This window comes from Acipenser ruthenus, chromosome 18 (genome assembly GCF_902713425.1).
Source record: "Acipenser ruthenus chromosome 18, fAciRut3.2 maternal haplotype, whole genome shotgun sequence".
In the NCBI taxonomy this organism is placed as follows: Eukaryota; Metazoa; Chordata; class Actinopteri; order Acipenseriformes; family Acipenseridae; genus Acipenser; species Acipenser ruthenus.
The window spans coordinates 6,269,555-6,279,911 of NC_081206.1; positions in this window are offsets into that span (position 1 = coordinate 6,269,555).

A 10,357-nucleotide genomic window follows, 5' to 3' on the forward strand; every position below is an offset into this window, starting at 1 on the left:
GTCAATGTTTTTTTTTTTTTTTTTTTTTTTTTTTTTAAACAATAAATCATATGTTGCACAAATTCTCTCAAGTTCAGTTTTTATTACAGTCAGTATAGTAGCTTAAGGCAGGCCTACACTGTGGTCTTTCAAGCACAAACCAGCTGTACTGGAATAGAGGGATTATATATTATTTCAAAAAATCAACACGATCTTTGAGGTACACACAGACTGAGTGTTAAATGTTATGTACGTGAAAACAAAGAAGTGGCATTGACCTGACACTAATATACTGTATATAGTTTTTGAACAATGCGGCTAATTGAATTTCCGACATTTCCATTGGCTCCCACATTTTACTCTAAATCATACACATCAAATCACATCGAAGCAGCAGAGAGGTAACAAAACGCTTCTCTAGTATGACTGGATATGATTTATATCTGAGATTGGGTCATGTGAACACAATCCCTGCATGCAGTGCACGGGTCAGCAGAGCTAAGGACAGAAAAAATACAATTAAAATACAATACAAATAAAATAAACCATGACGGGCGCGAGAGGTAACGCCCTACTGCTGTGAAAAATATCATAGGATAAGTGTCGAGAGTTTCTTCCTATGAATTGGGACGCGGGATCTTTGCTCTGAAATCGTGACTGCCCGTCTATGTATGTCGGCATGCATGTCTTGCACTGTGCGTTGGCTGTGTGGCGCTGTGCCGTGCTGTGCCGATCCGCGCCATCATTTAGCAAGGCAGGACATTTGTATCTCGTCTCTTCGCGTACCTGCAGTGACAACTCCACTCGTTCGAATTTGTCGGGTTCTAACTGGATTTACTTAAATTCTTTTCTGAAATAATACGGACGACCGACTGAATCAGACAATTGCACGGGAAGCGGGAGATGCCTGTGACTTTTGACTCTGCAAACATTTAAAATATTCGCCGGTTATCGAGACTGATTCGTGTACCATCAAAAGTGGCACGTAGGGAATCGGAATATTTTTTTGTTTCTAGTGCCTATTCAATGGCATGGTGCAGAAAGACTGCACCGAAATCAGAGCAGTCGGGCGCCATGTAAGCATTTGCATTTGGTAAAGATCTTTAAATGAATTCTTAAGTTAAGGATCTGTCTATTGGAATACGGCCGAGCAATCCAGAGCAGAGATGGGTGGGCTCCCGGAAGACAGAGATCAGCCCTGTTTCTTATCCACTCTGAAAATGCTTGGTGTCTGGCCAGTAGGGCTTGCTGTTGACCGATGAGGAGAATAAGTCCCTACTGGTTTCCCATCCCCACTCCTGGAAGCATCACAGCAAATGTGACGCCCCCTTTGGAGTACTCAGCAAAGTTCAGCCTCTTTACACAGCCTGAACGCGAACTGGTGCCGTCCAAGCTGCATGACTCATCCTGCACTCCCCACGGCAGCGCTTTAACTGGATGAGCCACTCAGGGACCCCCCTTATTAATAGTGTTTTGATACTCGACTGGCCTGTGATGTCAGAGAACGCTAGAGTAACTATTGGCTGTTTTTGGTCATGTGACACTGTTCTAACTAATAGGGTTGAAAGTTTCAGTCTAAGGGTTTAGTAACAGCACCTGTTTCTTGTTTTTATACACATGGTGTATACTGTATGTACTTGAAATGAATTATAATGATTTAGCTCAGAACCTCGCCTTTACACATGTTTCCGTAAACCTAATTCCAAATCCATTATTATATTCCAATTCGGTTTTCAAGTTGTGCGGTACTAATTTCTATTACTAAAATGTCCTCTCGAATCTTCCTGCAATCACAGTTCACTGGTTAGAGGGACATGTGATCTGTCTACAACTGAATTTCAATAATGCACCACTTTTCTACAAACACTAGACTATGGAAGCAACCTTTATCATTGTTGATATGCAAGTAGATCATATCCTTAGCATGGCCCATAAGTACAGTGTGAAAAAATTGAGAACATTATATACACCTCAAAATGCTGTAAAGGTGCATTAACTAAATGTAGTTACATAGTAGTTACCATTTACTAATATTTACTATTCTTTGAGGACGGGATACAGTCCATACATGAACAGCATGCATTTAACACATTGTATCTATAATGTAGTTGGTATATTCTTCTCTGTTTATTTTCTACCTGGATTCCCTGGACTAACATACATAAAACAATCCTCTCTGTTGCACTGCTTTGTTCATTTTATTTATTAATGTCAAGCAGTGTATTGACGACCTGTTTCCTAAAGACATAAGGGGTTACAGGTCTTCTTATTAATAGTCTCAAGGATTCAGCTTCATTCTTCTCTTGCTCTGTGCTCCTCTTTACCTTTAAGCTCAAGTTAGTCACAAGTTGCAATGCATGACCTTTAGTAAACGCCTCAAGGGGCTCCCAGATGGAAGACTGTGAAGCTGCTGGAGCCTGAGAGATACACAAGTGATAATCGATGCAGCTAGCAAAGACCTCCTTTCATAGTATTGAACTCTCTTTCAAACATTGTATGCATTGTCGTTTTCTGACATGTGTTTTAAATAGGTGCCTTTTTGTAATGCATCAAGGTATAGGAATAAGAGAGGGGAGAGGAATGTCATTTATGTTATATGGACTCAATAGAAAACCTCATGCTGGGGTCCAGATCTAATAAAAGCTGTGCTCTTTGGGCGCAGGATGAGTCATACAAGAGTGGTTTGAATGCTCACACCAGTTTTCTGACAGTATATATATATAGATAGATAGATAGATAGATAGATAGATAGATAGATAGATAGATAGATCACATGTATTCTTGGCAAATGTGACCATCACCTCCAGATATCAATTTTTATAATTATTGGCTACTCAATGAGAAGCAGTAAAATTCACAGGACACCTGATGAGGAAGGAATTACCCAAAACATTCATCTACTTGGGTTAGTTACTAATTCATGTCCTTTGATTTGCCTCAGAATAGTTTGCAGTACTGAATGCTCCATACACACCAGGTCCTTTCTACTACAGTAGGTGCCTCATTGTGAGGCAGCCCTTTATACTGAGGAATATGTTACAATGCAATAAGGTCATGACTCCCATTTGCCCTAGAATGTCATTACTGTACCCTAGTATTCTCATTATAAGGCGCAACACAAATATGACTCCCAAGAAGAACATTATAAAGGGGGAGCTCAGTACATGTATCCTCAAATGTATTCTTGTTTAAATCCGTAACCTGTAATAAGTCAAGCAGTCAGTCACCACTGTCTTCTGTATTGCCTCATGGGACGAGGGTCCTGTGTTTTTTTCTATATGATTTTTTGCTTGGTGCACCCTTTAATTCACAAATATTCTGTCAAAGCTCATAAATGAAGGGTGATGTTGCCGCATGTGTCAATTAACTAAGAAAAACGGTCTTGACACTTTGAGGCTGAATGCATGCACTTCCAAACTCAGTTTCATGACAGCAGATTGGAAATTATTATTATTTGTTTATTTAGCAGACGCCTTTATCCAAGGCGACTTACAGAGACTAGGGTGTGTGAACTATGCATCAGCTGCAGAGTCACTTACAATTACATCTCACCCGAAAGACGGAGCACAAGGAGGTTAAGTGACTTGCTCAGGGTCACACAATGAGTCAGTGGCTGAGGTGGGATTTGAACCGGGGACTTCACGGTTACAAGCCCGTTTCTTTAACCACTGGACCACACAGCCTCCTGACTCACAGTTCAATTAAAGAGTGCAGCCAGCTTAAAGAAACTAATTACAGAACTGAACAAAACATCAATGTATGTTCTCTTTCTCATTGCAGGGTTCTGACAAAGCTTCTGCTGAATGCATTCTCAGATCTCAGCTGTTACGTTTCAAAGCTGCAGGCAGGTTCAGTTTTATATTAAAATATAATTCCCTGCTGTCTGTTTAATATACAGTAACACTGTCTTACGACCAAAGGATTAGGGTGCACACTACATAGAGCAGCACAAGAAATCAGCATCTCACCACGTTGTTCAAGAAATCAGCATCTCATCATATTGTTCAAGAAATCAGCATCTCACCACATTGTTCAAGAAATCAGCATCTCATCACATTGTTCAAGAAATCAGCATCTCATCACATTGTTCAAGAAATCAGCATCTCACCACATTGTTCAAGAAATCAACATCTCATCACATTGTTCAAGAAATCAACATCTCATCACATTGTTCAAGAAATCAGCATCTCATCACATTGTTCAAGAAATCAGCATCTCACCACATTGTTCAAGAAATCAGCATCTCATCACATTGTTCAAGAAATCAGCATCTCATCACATTGTTCAAGAAATCAGCATCTCATCACATTGTTCAAGAAATCAGCATCTCATCACATTGTTCAAGAAATCAGCATCTCACCACATTGTTCAAGAAATCAGCATCTCATCACATTATTCAAGAAATCAGCATCTCATCACATTGTTCAAGAAATCAGCGTCTCATCACATTGTTCAAGAAATCAGCATCTCATCACATTGTTCAAGAAATCAGCATCTCACCACATTGTTCAAGAAATCAGCATCTCACCACATTGTTCAAGAAATCAGCATCTCATCACATTGTTCAAGAAATCAGCATCTCACCACATTGTTCAAGAAATCAGCATCTCATCACATTGTTCAAGAAATCAGCATCTCATCACATTGTTCAAGAAATCAGCATCTCATCACATTGTTCAAGAAATCAGCATCTCATCACATTGTTCAAGAAATCAGCATCTCACCACATTGTTCAAGAAATCAGCATCTCATCACATTGTTCAAGAAATCAGCATCTCATCACATTGTTCAAGAAATCAGCGTCTCATCACATTGTTCAAGAAATCAGCATCTCATCACATTGTTCAAGAAATCAGCATCTCACCACATTGTTCAAGAAATCAGCATCTCACCACATTGTTCAAGAAATCAGCATCTCATCACATTGTTCAAGAAATCAGCATCTCATCACATTGTTCAAGAAATCAGCGTCTCATCACATTGTTCAAGAAATCAGCATCTCATCACATTGTTCAAGAAATCAGCATCTCATCACATTGTTCAAGAAATCAGCGTCTCATCACATTGTTCAAGAAATCAGCATCTCATCACATTGTTCAAGAAATCAGCATCTCACCACATTGTTCAAGAAATCAGCATCTCACCACATTGTTCAAGAAATCAGCATCTCATCACATTGTTCAAGAAATCAGCATCTCATCACATTGTTCAAGAAATCAGCATCTCATCACATTGTTCAAGAAATCAGCGTCTCATCACATTGTTCAAGAAATCAGCATCTCATCACATTGTTCAAGAAATCAGCATCTCACCACATTGTTCAAGAAATCAGCATCTCACCACATTGTTCAAGAAATCAGCATCTCATCACATTGTTCAAGAAATCAGCATCTCATCACATTGTTCAAGAAATCAGCGTCTCATCACATTGTTCAAGAAATCAGCATCTCATCACATTGTTCAAGAAATCAGCATCTCATCACATTGTTCAAGAAATCAGCGTCTCATCACATTGTTCAAGAAATCAGCATCTCATCACATTGTTCAAGAAATCAGCATCTCACCACATTGTTCAAGAAATCAGCATCTCACCACATTGTTCAAGAAATCAGCATCTCATCACATTGTTCAAGAAATCAGCATCTCATCACATTGTTCAAGAAATCAGCGTCTCATCACATTGTTCAAGAAATCAGCATCTCATCACATTGTTCAAGAAATCAGCATCTCACCACATTGTTCAAGAAATCAGCATCTCACCACATTGTTCAAGAAATCAGCATCTCATCACATTGTTCAAAAAATCAGCATCTCATCACATTGTTCAAGAAATCAGCATCTCATCACATTGTTCAAGAAATCAGCATCTCACCACATTGTTCAAGAAATCAGCATCTCATCACATTGTTCAAGAAATCAGCATCTCATCACATTGTTCAAGAAATCAGCGTCTCACCACATTGTTCAAGAAATCAGCATCTCATCACATTGTTCAAGAAATCAGCATCTCACCACATTGTTCAAGAAATCAGCATCTCACCACATTGTTCAAGAAATCAGCATCTCATCACATTGTTCAAGAAATCAGCATCCCATCACATTGTTCAAGAAATCAGCATCTCATCACATTGTTCAAGAAATCAGCATCTCACCACATTGTTCAAGAAATCAACATCTCACCACATTGTTCAAGAAATCAGCATCCCATCACATTGCTCCATGTGTACTGATATCAGAATATAATTACCAATAGCAAAAGAGTTCTGATATCAACAATTCTATTCTGGAAATCAAGAATACAATTACTCATATCAGAAACACAATTCTTGATTTAGAATTACTGGTATCTCTTCTAAAGCTCCCGTTTGTCACTGGCATTTCTGAATAACTATTAAACTGTTTCAGTTAGATAAAAAAAAAAAATCTTGACTTTCTAGATGCTGAACTACACTCACAATTTAATTAATTATTTAATAAAAATGTTTGAAGTTATTTTAGTTTTTTTCTAAATAACGAAAGGCTTCATGACATAGCTCCTAGCTCTGTGTGTGCATTATAGGGTATTGCTGCCCAGACTAATACAACTCATGGTAATGAGGCAAGTTTCCTTGACACACCTACTGCTACAAAGCGACTCCCGAAGAAGAATAGTCTGCCATCTTGTGGCCAACTTCCATGATGCACCTGCAAAAGTTATGATTAAACAAACTTTCATGAATTAAACAGATATTCTGCGTGAACAAAACAATAGCTGTGAACATTGACAGATAGACACAGAAGTCTTGTTCAATGTATTTCATGTAACCTGTATATTCTTTTCATGTGAGTATTATTTTGTGACTAAATTTATACTCAAGAGCTGACTATAAGTATCAATATTTCATACATCAAAATGTTTAAGGTCGTAATTCCATACACTATTACACTGTATGAACTCATTACTGCAGTTGCTCTGAATTTCCAACAGATGTCACTCGTGTGTGAGTTGAGGACATTCTTTCAGTTCCAATGAATATTTTTACACAGTATATATTTAATTTCAATTTACATTCCATTGAAAATATATTTTTTCATTTTCTTATGTCTCAGCTTGTATTAAACAGTTGATTTAGAGTATTACAACCCTCGTATATTTGACTGGAAATCCAAGCTCTTCCTGAGAAATATGAACATTGAAACAGCATTTGAGCGAAGGTGCCACTTGATAAACACCCTCATAAGGTCTTGTTTTCAAGAGAACTCAAATGAACAAGTAGACACACAAGACAATACTATAGACCTCTGATACAAGCAACAGCATCACTAAGGAGAACATAAAGAATCTGAACTGCTCACGTGAGCTGTATACTGTATGCATGCCTTCTATATTGTAGCTGGGAATTTAAATATATGTTCTCCAGTATTTTACAGGAAGGTCTTTCAACCATGCCAGGTGAGGGGCCACCACAATGTTCATGAACATTCAATTGCTCTTCTGACTGGCAGGTGGCAGCAGGGTGGCATTACATTGCATTCAATGAATGTCACAGCAGAATGGGGATTGGTCAGTGCAATTTATCAGCCCCCACTTTGAATTATTTACCATGCTCTCGACACACTAAATGCTGGCTTAGATGGATTGGCATGCATTTCTTAGTTAAAATGAAGTCAGGCTCAATGGAGAAATTGCCAGGAGTACACTAAAGGAGCCTTATATTACTGACAAACTGACAGGAACCTATAAAGATGCACTGTTATAAACTGCCACTAGGTGGCACTCTGAACATTCTGTCTTCCACTGCATCATTTATAAATCAGCTCAAAAATGAGCCAGCGAGAATGACGTTTTAAGAATAATGAATGCATCTGTCAAATACACTGTTGATAGATTTATAACGAATCTGTTTGGAATATTTCTACCAAAACGATCTAAATAGCTTCTCTTTGAGACTTTGATTGTACTTATTAGAAGCCTGCAGTCAAAGTCTACACTTCTGATCAGAAAAGTTGGGAGGAATATTCTGCATCTAGAATGAGTATGAAGCGTACTTCGCATTGATAAACATTGCAAATGAAACCATCCGCAGATCAAAAGGACAGACTGGAGTGTAAAACGAACTAGTAGCCCTCACCTTTTGTCACTAAGTTAAGGATCATTGTGCTAGTATTAGAAATACTGGGTAAAAGACTATACAGCAAAACCAAGTATTTGCAACCAAGATGCAGAACACAACAAAGGAAGAGCCCTGTTGTTTTCAGAGAACAATGAATGTGTGGAGCAGCAGCTACAACACTGTACAGTAATATATACGGTGCAAGGGACAAGCCTCCGTGTCACTGAGCACAGTAACCTCTTCTCATCTCTACCATTTTTATTTATGCTGTGAAATACACAAAAATGGAAGAAATGCAAAAGTCAGCTGGCTAATTCTCTCCTGGGCCAGGCTAAAATGGCTATTTTAAAGAGCAGGAAAAACAAAGTGAACGGTGTCATTTACTAAACTGTTTTTTCACGTGATACTGTTAATATAATTACTTTTTTTATACAATGCAGTTATTTTGCTAAATAAAAATAATACTTTTTTTTTTTTTAAACTTATACTCTAACAACCACAGACCTCCTTCGTCTACCCCCCTTCTGTTGATAAACCTACGTCAGCAATTATAGATTGTGCATCTCGGTTGATGGATGGCGTGGCTAAGCTGCTGAAAATCATTCTAGTGGAAATAATATTATAAATATGCATGCTCACAGTCTTGTAGCCAGCTCAGACACCTGTCGCTAAGTAACAGGGCAGTACACTCTCAATATTAACAGCGCTGACAGATCCTGTGTGTGTTAATTACATGGCTTGTTATGGTCTGCTCTGAATTACCATGTGATTAATGATATTCTAATCATAATAAATTATGCTCCACATGTCACATTTGTTGCATGGCTGTTTTTTTTTATTGCCCAATCCCAGCTAAAATGATAATTGAATTGGGACAACACCACATGCTTACCTCAGAAAAACGCATCTTAATCCGGAAGAATCCAGCCCTAACTCTGCATCGTGCTACCTGTGAAAAAGGATTGTCTCATTTCAGGAAAACAGGCACCAAACTAAAATGCAAAAATTAAACATGTTATAGGGGGTGCACATTGCATAAGAGGGGCACAGTATACTCAGATTTTATTTCTGTATATATAATCTACTGTGGTGTTTTATCAAGGGTTTGTCACAAGAAGTGTTGTTATCTAAGTGATGTGTGTTATCTAAGAGATGTGTGCTAAGAGATGTGTGCTATCTAAGAAATGTGTGCTATCTAAGAGATGTGTGTTATCTAAGAGATGTGTGCTATCTAAGAGGTGTGTGCTATCTAAGAGATGTGTGTTATCTAAGAGATGTGTGCTATCTAAGAGGTGTGTGCTATCTAAGAGATGTGTGCTATCTAAGAGATGTGTGCTATCTAAGAGATGTGTGCTATCTAAGAGATGTGTGCTATCTAAGAGGTGTGTGCTATCTAAGAGATGTGTGCTATCTAAGAGATGTGTGCTATCTAAGAGGTGTGTGCTATCTAAGAGGTGTGTGCTATCTAAGAGATGTGTGCTATCTAAGAGATGTGTGCTATCTAAGAGATGTGTGCTATCTAAGAGATGTGTGCTATCTAAGAGATGTGTGTTACACAAGTGATGCTATCCAAGGCTGCTTAGTTTGCTCTTTTTCTCAACTTACGTTTCAGACGCTCAAGCCTGTAGATTCAGTGTTGAACAGGATTGATGTTAAAGAACATCTGGAACAGCCATTATGACATCTCAAACACCAGTGCTTCCAGCTTGGCTGTTTCTTCCATTGGGTCATCACATCTGTATTTCAGTGTTCAGTCAACTCCTCCAAGATGTTCGACAGAGATGACAAGATAAGCAGGTGTTCCCTGGATTGCCTACCATATGTACAGTACATTGTTCTACGACTGCCTACTTTAGACCTTCATTTTAAAATTGCCTTTCCAGTGACATTTCTATAGAAAGACTCCTGATTGCAGTTTACATCCCCATCAGCGGAATACTTTTAGTAAGAAGACAGCACCACAATCTTTCAGCTTCAAAGTGCTTTCTTTCAAGCTTGTCTTGATATTCTCAATAATTACCACCATTACTCCTTTGCTTTCATTCCACAGTGGAACGGCTTCAATTACAGACATGTAAAAGAATTGATAGAGCAGCGACTGGCAACTGAACTCTGTAATAATCTCTAAAAAAAAATAAAATTACGCTTTTTTTGAAGGGCTGGGGGCCATGGGAAGCCCATTGGACGGAAGCTTGTGAAAAATGCAACACAGATATTAAAACCTGAGAGAGACACATGTTGTTTGGATGTCCAGAAAGAGTTTATGACGCAACACTGGTAATTCA